General features: G+C 47.1%; 1 long non-coding RNA gene across 1 annotated transcript in view; it reads right to left on the bottom strand.

Annotated features, from left to right (window-relative positions):
- Nucleotides 1-553: 553 nt before the first annotated feature.
- The window catches only part of LOC118896489, a 64508-nt gene continuing 55308 nt past the window's right edge, over nt 554-9753 (bottom strand). The window contains exons 2-3 of the long non-coding RNA XR_005020186.1: nt 1098-1150; nt 554-736 (exon numbers count right to left, since the gene is read on the bottom strand). This is a non-coding gene — a long non-coding RNA (uncharacterized LOC118896489). The remainder of the gene's footprint in view (nt 737-1097; nt 1151-9753) is intronic.

Here is a 9753-nt window from a genome sequence, read left to right as displayed (position 1 = left end):
TAATGGTGGATGAAAACAGACCTGGTCAGGGGGGTCATGGCGATCACTACCTAGGGGGAAAGGCTGGCATTAATAACAAACTTTAGATCGAGAAGTAGAAAAAGTGCCAGAAGAAAGGAGGTAATAGCATATAGCAGATGACAGGCAGTGAGAAGGAGTGAAGTTAAATTAGAGATATTTACTAGGATGAAGAGAGAAGGAAAAGGAGATATAAGGACAGTGTCTAAGTTTCTATTTTCATACTTGCTGGGCATGGACACCACTCACTGCAGTACAGAAGGTGCAAGAGTAATAGGTTTAAGGGGACAGATTATAACTTAGTCTTTATGCATGTTGAATTAAAGGAGTCCTCCAGATAACTGTGTAGTGATTCCAAGTCAGCCCTTAGCTTTATGAATCTGAAACTCTGAGGATTAGTCAGGCATAGTGACATTCAGGTTTGTATGCTTTGTAAGTAAACACTAATTGAAGCCAAGAGAGCATAGAAATATCTGCAAGTAACAAAAACCTCAACTTAGAATGATGTTGACAATAAAAGTATCTATTACTCATATTACAAGGAGGGTGATGGCAAAGCAGTTACAGGGTTGGTTAATCTCACCATGGCATAAATAACCCATCTTTCTATATTTCTATTCTGCAGTCTCAACACTTCAACTGGATTTTCAGGAGGCAAAGGAGTCAGGGTGGCCAGAGTAGAACAGGCTTCAGATCTCAGGTCAACTCATCCTGGTATCTCTTATTAAGAGTGAGAAAAAGAGCTCTCAAAACATACCCAGCAGAAGGATCGCCACATCTCATTGGATAAAATCAGATCCCATGCAAAGAGAAGGGAATTACTGTGACTGGCTTGGATGAATTGGAACTGACTGCCAAGTCACTTGAGGGGGTGGGCCAATTTGGAGCCCCAGTGAAAAAGAAGAATGAGGAAATGGATGTTAAGGGAAAAGTGTTTGCTCCATCTAAGGAGAATATGCAGAGTGAGTAAAAAAGGACTTGAGAAATACACATGCTTAATGGTTGGAGGATGAATCTGCAAAGGGATTAAGGTACAGCCAAAGAGCAGGAGGAAAGCCAGGAGAAGGTTTTTACTGAACCTGAGGGTAGAACAGGTCTCATGAAGTAGGTCGTGCTCATTTGCAGAATGCAGCTGAAAGATCAGACAACAACATGGAGATCATGAGTTACCTGAGCCAGAGGTGTTTTAATGACATGGTAAGGTCAGAAGCTGGATTAGAAAGGCTGAGAAGTGATTGGGAGGTGAGAAGTGGAGACATAAAATATAGGCAAGTCTTGTGAGAAATTTCTATAAATGCAAAGTGAAATGATAGACAATAGCTATAGAGTTTTATATTTTTGTTCATGTTTTTGTTCTGTAACAGAAACTTGAGGCTGTTTTATATTTTACGGCAAGAATTCATCTGATAGGGTGAACAGAAAAGAGATCCAAAGTATCTGTGGGTATTCAGCGGAATGGAGCTGTGATTTGCTTTAGATAGGGAGAGGGCAGCTCTTCACTGGATAGCTTGGGAAGAAGGGCAGGTTGTGAGATTTATATAGTAATGTGTGTTGGATGTTTAGGGGATGGAAGATTTACTGTCTGGTGGCTTCTATTTTTCTCTGTAAAGGGGAATATGAGGTAATCAGCTGAGACCAAACACTGTTGGGTTCTTTGCTAGGGCTCCCAATAAATGCCATCCACGTTTCCCACCATGAGTTCTGAGTCATCTGAGAAATAAGTCAGAGGTATAAGCATATGGAAGCCAAAACATCACATATATTACTGATACAGCCGACCTTGAGAATGTGGTGTATATCTGCAGTCAAGTGGGCTCACTGATTCTCAACCCAAGAATTGTTGACTTAAGGAGACAGTGCAGTGCTGGCCAGGGCCAACACACACCAAGATAGTCATCGCAGACAAGAAACCTCTAGTCATCAAAATGGACAAACCACCTCAGTAAATGACAGAAACACAAAAAGTTTGACCCCCAACAAACTCTGAAACGGTTACATAATTTATCAATTAAATTATCTCCAAAACCACCCTGTACCCAAGACAGAACACTTATTCTTGGATCTGTTTTTCTTTCACCAATTATGTATACTTCCATCATTCAATATAGTTCAGCAGGAGTCCTCAATAAGAGTAAATGGAAAAATTAAATGCCCCAAATAATTTGAAAAAATCTAGGGGTGTCTCAAATTTAAGGAAACATTTTCTCCCATTGCCAAGTCCCCAGAGAGAAATTAAATTCTCTGGTAACTTCAAATCCAAAGACCAAAGGAAGTAAAGGGCAAAATCAAATGATCCTGCCCTTGAATGTTAAAAGTTTAAAGAAATGAAAGTCCCTCTTGGTTCTTACTCTGCTTGGTATCAGCATCATGGCCTCTGGATACCTGGGTGACATTCATGTTTCTGTAACCTGGGCTGTCTTTCACGGGAAATGGGTAGAACCTTCAAGACCTCAGAATTTGAATTCCCCCCGTGCCACACCTGTGATGTGGCTCCACTGTTAAAGTGGACAAGCGTATGAGATGCAGGAGATGATCAAGAGCCTCACACAGCCCACACTTAGTAATCCAGCCAATTGCCAGCCCCTAGAACAATAATCTGGGCAAAAAATAATAATAGCAGACTTGTTATTACCAGGAGACGTGAGTCACCCAGATAAAGCTTGGTTCTCACCTTACCAGGAAGCCAGTCAATTGATACCAGCTAGCCCTAACATACACTCTGTGAACTTCGATCTAACTGAGAGAAATCTCTCAGCAATTTTGGCACAGTGCACTTATCCTCTCTGGGAGAAAAATTCACCTGTGTGAAATTAGTAGCGAGCCTTCAAGATGCCCCTGTGATCTTTACTATGTATGTTAATAGTTCCTTCCCATGATGAATCAGGGCTGACCTATGTGACCAATAGAATATTTGTAGAAGTGATAGTATGTGACAGTGATGGTGACTTCCTCAGAGTGACTTCTGAGTCTAGATTAAGGACATTGCAACTTCTGCTTGACCTCTTGGACTATTTGCTCTGGGGGGAGCTAGCTGTTGTATCTATTGAAATAGCTGAAATCCAAAAAACTGAATCTATGACATGCTGGTGAGGAGGTTGAGCAGCAGAAACGTTTTTCCATTGCTGGTGGAAGATATCCACAGAAACATGGTATTGCTGGGTACAATTTATTTTTTATTCAGATATCATTTACATGGAGTAAGATGCACAAAACTTAAGAGTACAGTTCCATAAATTTTGACAGCTGTATACACCTCTGTAAGTACCACCCCGCTCAAGTTATAGAACATTTCCATCTCTCCAGAAAGTTGTCTTATGGCTCTGCCCAGTCAACCCTCACCCTGTTCCCCCACCAGCAGTAACCATCACTCTGAGCTGTCTATCAATTTGTTTGCCTGTTCTTAACCTTCACACAATGGACTCATACAGGGCATGCTGTTTTGTGTTTGGCCTCTTTGATTTAGGTATTCATCCATGTGGCTGTTGCACGTATCAGGAGCTTATTCTTTTTTTCTTCTTAATTTTGCTTTGCATTCCGTTTAGTGAATTGGTTTATCCATTCTCCTGTTATTGGATGAGTTGTTGCCAGTTTTTAATTACAATGAATAAAGCTTCTGTGAGCATTGTGGAACAAGTTTTCATGAAAATATATATTCTTTTCTCTTAAGAATACACCTTGGAGTCAATTGCTGGTTCCCAGGATATACATGTGCTTACTTTAATGGAAACTGCCAAAGAGTTTTCCAAAGTGGATCTAGTATTGTCAGACTCCCCGTGTGAGATCCATTTTTTTCCTCCACCCTCACCAGCACTTGATACTGAAGCCTGTTTTATTTCAGCCACACTGGCAGGCATGTAATGGGACCCACTAGGCTTCATTTGTCTTTCTCTGATGAGTAGCAGTGATGAGCACTTGTTCATATGTTTATTGTCCATTTGGATCTCCTCCTGCATGAATGACTAAGTCTAAGTCTTTTGCCCATTTTATAATTGGATTTTTGTCTTTCATGCATTGAATCGTGGAAGTACCTTGTCTGTTCTGGGTATGATCCTTTATGAAATACATGGCAGGGTGGATTGAACCTCCAGGAAGACTCCTTGGAGGGAGCAGCCCCTAGGTGGGAGTGGGTGGGCTTTATCTCACTCCACAGGCATGTGGGTGGGCCTAAAACAGAGAGGAGAAAAGGACAAAACCCCTCTCTTGTCCCACCTGCCCCCGTTTTCATCTGCTCTATCCCTGGTCATCCTGGCACAGGCCCGGTGTGGGGACAGGCTATCTGTGGGGAGCATATGTGAGGCTGGGATTTCTGCATTCTCCCAGACGGCCGGCCTCACCCCTTGGCCTGGCTGCAAGTGGAGTCAAAACAGGTTTATTCCTCCGAAGCACCCTTTGCCCAAAGCAGATGGACAATTACGCATCTTTATGGATCATATTGATCATTAATGACACTTGGTGGGAAAGCTGGCAGGTCCTTCAGAAGAGCTACAGAGAAATGGCTCGTGTCCTGGCTCCTTCTAGGAGTGCTCAATCCCAGAAATAGGAGCGGGGGAGCCCAGCCTTTGTCAGACGTAGCCTTTGAGTATCTTCTGAGCGTCATCACAGTGAAGAGTGGAGGCAAGCAGCACTGTGGGGAGGCAGGCCCAGTCTCAAACATCAGTTCCCCATGTCACCATCCACGGGGCTGGGACCATCCACATTCTCCAAGCCCTTGTTTTCTCCCCTATACAACAGGAAGAGAAGCATTAACAATGCCTAGTATGAAAGTTGTTGTGCCAATTCCATGAGAGTAACAAGGCCGTATGTGTGCAAGTCGCCTTGACATAGAGACACGGGGAGCCTCCTGATCCTTCTCCTTGTTCACGCATGCGTGTCCTCTGCCTCCCTCAGATCTCAGTGGAGTTCTCATCTGAGCTGAGACCGTGTGAGTGAAGGTGGTGCCAGCCTGAGCCCACGGTCACTCCAGCTGTAAATTCTCAAAGCAACAGCGGGCTGCACACCCTGAGCCCTCCCTGCTGATCCCAGGACCACATGGAACTGACCGCCCCTCCTATAGACTTCTCAGGAGTGACAGATTCTGAGCACTGCCTTTGCAGTAGTGCATAGAGTGGCAAACAGGACAGCCACTGTGATAATGTAGTTTATAATAAGAAACATATATTTCTGTCTTCATCTCTGTTTCTGGCACAGAGCTCCTAAAACCCTTGGAATTTCTGAAGTGAGGAAAGCATAAAGATGTCTTTTGTTGTGTTAATGAGGTTATGTTTTGGACCACAGCTAAGCACTGGGATATTCACCAGAAGAACCTGATAAGAGGGTTGGAACTTTCAGTTCGACCTCCAACTTCCGGGAGGTTAGAGGGGCTGGAGTTTGGATGAATTGCCAATGGCCAATGGCTTAAATAATCACACCAGTGTCATAAAGCTTCCATAAAACTCCAAAAGGAGAGGGCTCAGAGAGTTCCTGGGTTGGTGATTTGGGGAGGGTGGTGCACTTGGAAAGAGCATGGAAGCCCCCTCACCCTTTCCCCAAACCTCACCCCATCCAGCTCTTCCATCTGGTCATTCTTGAATTATATCCTTTTATAGTAAATCAGTAACCTAGTAAGTAGAATGTTCCTCTGAGTTCTGTTGAGTCATTCTAGCAAATTAATTAAGCCCAAGGAGGGGGTCATGGGAACCTCTGATTTATAGCCAGTCGATTAGAAGCCCAGGTGACAACCTGGACTGGCAATTGGTGTCTGGAGTTGTGTGTGTCTGGGGTGTTGTTCTCGTGGGGCCAGGCCCCGAATCCGTGGGATATGATGCTACCTCTATGTGGGTAATGTCAAAATTGAGTTGAATTGCAGGACGCTCACCTGCTTTCAGAGAACTGCTTGGTGGTGTGAGGAAACCACACACGCATGTTGGAATGGGGCACAGAACACTGAGTCACCAACCTCTCTGTGTTTACATGTTGGTGGAGGAGACAATGAATCCCCAGAGGTCACAGTTTAAGAGCAAGGAATATTAAGAGCAAAGACCTGCACGTCTCTGAGAACATTGCATTTGAGAGAACCTTCCAGAAGGCTGAGGGAAGCATTCCCACCTGAGAGCTGGGACACAAATGAGTCCATGGTCTGAAGAGGAGCAGGGAGACGGGCATTCCTGAGAAGGAGTAGATAGTGGTTAGAAGACCGGTCAGCAGGGCCAGACTTCAGAGTTTGGATTTTATTCTAAGTATGAGATGGAGCAGGTGAGGCTCCAGGAAGGAGGGGCCCTTGGGCTGCGGGGTGGGTGGGAGTGGACTCCGGGGGGCTGTGAGGAGTCTCGGCAGGGGTTGGGGGCTTTGGAGGAAGAAATGGTGTCAGGGTGATTGGGGTCTCGTGGCAGTGACAGACCCAACACCTTGACAGCGGAGATGACAAGGTGCATTTGCTGTCCACACTGTCTATTGCCATCAGTGGGGGCGCCACCCTGTGTCCTCTGTTCTCTAGGACATAGCTGACAGCAGCTCAGATCTGGAACATGCCCAGTGACCAGGCGAGGGGCTCACTGCTCTCCCACTCCCTGAGCACTGGCCAGAGCTAATGGTACCACCACCCCAAGGGGCAGGAGGTGCCCAGGAGCGGGACTGAATTCATGAAACCCCATCCGTCCTGGTGTCAGTGCTGAGGCCAGAAATGGGAGGAGATGAGGTCCCCGGTGAAGGCAGTGGTGACAGCACCTGCTGGGACTGGAGTTAAGCCCCGGACTCCTGGGCATAAATGTAGGTGTTCGGGGGTGTTGGGTTGCAACCCCAGATGGGCACCCACAGACCCACACGGGGTGAGTGTTCAAATGCACCAGGCGTGACAGCTGTGTGACACAGTACTGCTTCCCAGGAACACGCGGCTGGTAAAGAATCCCTGCTCATCAGGTCAGGCACAGGCCTCTGTGTGTGCTCGCCCCCATTCAAATGAGGCTCCTTTTGGTGAAAGCAGCCTTGCCCAGGACCGCAGCCCCCTGGGCAGGTTCCACGCACTCCCTGGAGGTGCCTGCTGACATCTGCTGCCAACATTCCACTCTTCTGGGAGGTTTCAAACTGCTTCAGGTGAACCATAGTTTCCCTCTGAAGACACTGTATTTAAGTTGTAGTTAAATGAAGTCATGACCATTTCTAGTTGGAGACCCTTCCCTTGCTAGATTCCTCGAGAACCTCTGTGGGCTAGGTTGTCAGAAAAGGAGATTTGGCCCAAGAATCTTGTTGTTTCAGAAAGACTGTGACTTCCTCTGCCTGCTTGGAAATCAGTAACAAGACCATCAGAACTTCCTGTTATGTGGCTTGAACCTGTGACCTCTGGGTCCTGCATCGACAAGGACTTCTCCAACAAGCATCCTGGGGGACTCTGAGAGAGGGAAGCAGGCGAGGCGCTGCCGTGGCCCAACTCAGACCAGGTCACCTCTGTCCCCCGAGCCTCCTCTGAGCACGACACACGCCACAGGCTCGACCTTTATTGTTTCCCTGGACCCACCTTCAGAGAGCTCTCTTGTCTACACACCTGAAGCATGCAAAGTGAGCATTTCCAGGGAAGCACCAGGGTCGTCCTTTGGAAAACATTTTTGTTGAAGTTGTGGGTGCAGTGGCGGCTGGTGGGGCGGGGAGGTGCAGAGCATGACATGCTGAATTTTCACAAACTGGACACACCTGTGAATCCAGCACCAGATAAAGAAACACAAGACTCAGATCCCCCGCCTGCCCCCTTCCAGGAACCAAGCCCAGAATAATAGCTCTCCTGACTTTGAATGGCATGGATCTGCTTTGCCTGTTTTGCAGTTTATATAAATAGACTCATAGAGTATGTGCTCTTTCCCGACTGACTTCCAACAATTGCCTTTCAATGCAATCTATGCTGTTCCCTTCTTAAAACAATCCACGTCTTGATTCGGGAGTGGTCACATATGGGGTCTTGCCGTCCAGGTGCTCGGGCTCTGGGGGCACCACTCACATCCCCTGCATTGCAGTCCATCGCCCCTCAGAGTAGGGTCCTGGGGTGACCCTCTTGCTCACTCACAGAGAAATCTGGATAGAGTCGTAGAGCCAGGGTGGCTTCATTGTTGTTTCAAGACCCTAACCCGAAGTGAGACCCTAGGGCACTGTGGGAGTTGGAACCCAGAGAGGAAAAGAGTGAATATAAAAGGATATGCCCAGCCCCCCAACGGCCCCCTGGATCACAAGGTTAGAACAACCCGGAGCCCCAAACAAGAAGACTCACCTCTTTCCCTCCCTCCTTCCAGCTCAATCCAGTCCCCTCCTGCTCTGTCCCTTCTCCTTCCGGACTTCCTTCCTTCCTTCATGGTCTCCCTCCTGGCCCAGCTGCCATAAGCCCTACACACAGGCTGCCCTGCTCCAGACCTGTCCCTCTCCGGTCCATTCTCCACAGTGTGCCCAGACAGATTTTTTAAGACAAAAATCTTACCGTGCTACTAGACCATTAAACACTTTAATAGTTCCCCTGGCCCTTACTTGTGACCTCACCATCTTTAAGTGATCAGGTCATCACGGCTTCTGTGTGCTTCCCCTGCCTTTTTCTCTCCCAGATGCCCCTCATGCTCTATGTTCGGCCACACTGAGCTCCTTGGCCCTCATTTAGGGCCTTGGAGAGGCCACTTCCTCTGCCCAGCAGTCTCCCTTCCCTCAGCTCCTCCCTGGGAAGCTCCCTGCCCACCCCACCCCTCCCACAGTCTCTGCATTCTAGGGGCCCCGAACCCAATGCTCACCATGTGGGGCTATACCTGCGAATCTCCGATGGACCACACACTCTGTGAGGGCAGGGACTAGGCTTCTATGGCTCATGGCTTTTTCCTCCAAGAAAATTTCTGATGTATATTAAACAGGAAAGAAACATTAATTGAATGAATGAATGAACTACAACAACCCATTGTGGTAGATCAGTACCAATCTATGCCCAATCCAATCAGACCTTACTCCACGGGCCTTCTACCTAAGAAGGATTCCATAAGGTGCACCTAATTGCACCAAAAGTTATCAGAGTGAAATCAGGACCTTGGTAACAGAAAAAGAAGTAGTCTTGAGATAGCTGCTGATTTCCAAGAGACAGAGGAGGCCCTGCGTGCTGAGATAAATGGAGTAAGGTTTGTTCCATGACTTCCAAAGATGACCAGCCAGCCAGTATCTGTGGGCACCCTTCCTGTGCAGTGGCACCACAGACGCAGGCAGAAAGGACATCACACAGGATGACTGCCAGGGACAGGAAGGGGGTCAACTGCCCCTATATTGTGCAGCAAGTGGGGCGTGAGTCCCAGAAAAGCTTCAGGGAAGAAAGGGAGAGAACAGACACGCATTTCTACAGTTGCATGCCTGTGACCAATGGTAGATGTCTGGCCCTATCCTTTTCCTAGGATTTCATCTCATTTTCTCCAATTTTCTCCATTCCAGGAAGCAGGACTTGCAGCCAGAGGTGGTGGCACCTGGGCATTTCTTCCACCCAGCTCTTTTTTTCCCTAAGGATGGCATAAAAGCAGTGACTATTCCAGCAAATAAGCTAACATCAAAAGTCAGGTAAATGTCTCAAATTCATGAGCAAATTCAGAGATCACCCGTCCCGGAAGGTCATTGCGGAAATCACAGATGTGTAGCGGAAGGCTGAGCGGTGACTTCTGTGCTAATGCTGCCCTCCTCCCTTTACCACCCCCTGCTCAGTTTGACCTCTGCTGGTATTTGAGACCTGGATGTAATGAATCAATCACTTTTGTAGAC

Source organism: Balaenoptera musculus, chromosome 6 (genome assembly GCF_009873245.2).
Source record: "Balaenoptera musculus isolate JJ_BM4_2016_0621 chromosome 6, mBalMus1.pri.v3, whole genome shotgun sequence".
NCBI classification, from domain to species: domain Eukaryota; kingdom Metazoa; phylum Chordata; class Mammalia; order Artiodactyla; family Balaenopteridae; genus Balaenoptera; species Balaenoptera musculus.
This window is presented reverse-complemented; position numbering and strand designations above follow the sequence as displayed.